Below are 1829 nucleotides of genomic sequence, written 5' to 3'. Positions count from 1 at the left end.
GATAAGATGATACAAAACACTTTTTTGTTCAGGTCACATTTGTTCCTTTGTCTGATCCATACTTCTCCTTTTATATCCTGTTACTTAAGTGCTAAGTATTTTAATAAAGTTCAGTGTTGTTAACACATCTATGTTAGATAATGGGGCAACAGAAGGGAGGTAAAATATTTGTTATACAGGTACAAAATATTTATAGCAAAATAAGTAAGAAATGCCTTAGCTATTACAGTTTTTGTTTTTGCAACTTGTCATATTGTCATGGCTGGTGTTTACAACTGCACTCTTTCACTATCCATTCTATATTCCTTTACCCTCAGGAAGCATCTCAGCTGGTCATAGTTCCTTCTCTAGTGGGGTGACCCAAAACTTCATTGCTGATGGATCTGGGCCATTAGCAGTACTGCCTGAATTGAGCTGTATTTTTCCATTGACTTCAGTCAAAGGACGCAGGAGTACAAAGAGGTACCTTAGAGAATCCTGTACATTCCAGACACACATCTTTTTCTCCCCACTGGGTAGCAGCAGCTCAATTTTCCCTCGATAGTCAGGATTAATCACCCTGGCAAGTAGAGGAACCATTTCTTTGCCCTTTGCCTCAGTGGCAAAGTGGAATCATTGTGTCATTGGGTAGAAGCATTCTTCCTTTGATTTTCTTCTTTGTTTCACATCTTATTGTAGTTTACAGAGTAAATTACTTTTGTTTCTTTTCTTTTTAACTTTTTGATTGTGATTTGGGTGAAAGTTTACAGTGTAAAGTGGTTTTCCACTCAGCAGTTCCTACACATTTTGTTCTGTGACACGGATTCCAATCCCCACAGTGTAACAGCACTGTTCCCGCTTCCGCCCTCCGCTTCCATTCCCATCCATCCTACTTTCCTACCCCTTCTTGCCTTCTGGGCTTTACTCTTGGGCACATCTCGCCCTTTTGGTCTTCTATGGATGATCGTTCTAAGGGGTGGTCTGTCCCTGGTGTTTTGTTCACTGGTCTGTCAACTCTTTGGCTGAAAGTTGAACCACAGGGGTGACAGTTCAGATATAAGCTTGAAGGGTATCTAAGGGCCTTAGTCTCTGAGGTCCAACGGTTTCTGTCTGACCCAAGTAAGCCTAGTCTTTTTCATGATTTCGAGTTTTGTTCAACATTTTCCTCCCACTCTATCCAGGACCTCCTTCACTCCGGGTAAGGAAAGATCAATAGTTGCAACTTGGCCTCTCACAAGCTTTTAAGCCCTCTGTCAATCCTCACCAAGGTAGGAGGCAGAACATTGTCTTTGTGGACTATATTATGCCAATTGACCTTGGTGTCCCTAGAGACTATGGTCCTGAGCCCCCAGGCCCAGTGACTCATTCCCTCAAGGTGTCTGGTTGTGGATAAGAAGTTTTCATAACTTTGCTCCATGTAGGCTCTACTGTATTCATGGATGTATTTGCAGCACACACAAATATAGAGGTAGAGACAGTCTCTGTCAAACGTATATGAATGATATTATTCATACATATAGTCTCATTCGCTAAACATCTGTTTAGCTTGGGTGTCTATAGATGTATCCACTCATAGGTTATTGTTATTACTGTTATTGCAAGATTATGCATGTAATAGTATTTATCTTTGTTGCCTTTAAGGAGGTCTGGTGGCACTGTGGTTAGGGCATTGGGCTGTTAACTAAAAGTCTGGCAGTTTGAACCCACCACCTGCTCTATGAGAGAAAGACGAGACAGTCTGCTTCTGTAAAGATTTACAGCCTTGGAAACCCTATAAGGGTCGCTATGAGTCAGAATCAACTTGATGACAGTCGGTTTGTTTTTGGGTTTTGCCTTTAAGTCTTGTGTTC

Source organism: Orycteropus afer, unplaced genomic scaffold (genome assembly GCF_000298275.1).
Source record: "Orycteropus afer afer isolate SDZICR_OR568_19922 unplaced genomic scaffold, OryAfe1.0 scaffold00542, whole genome shotgun sequence".
NCBI classification, from domain to species: Eukaryota; Metazoa; Chordata; class Mammalia; order Tubulidentata; family Orycteropodidae; genus Orycteropus; species Orycteropus afer.
Note: the sequence above shows the minus strand (reverse complement) of the source record.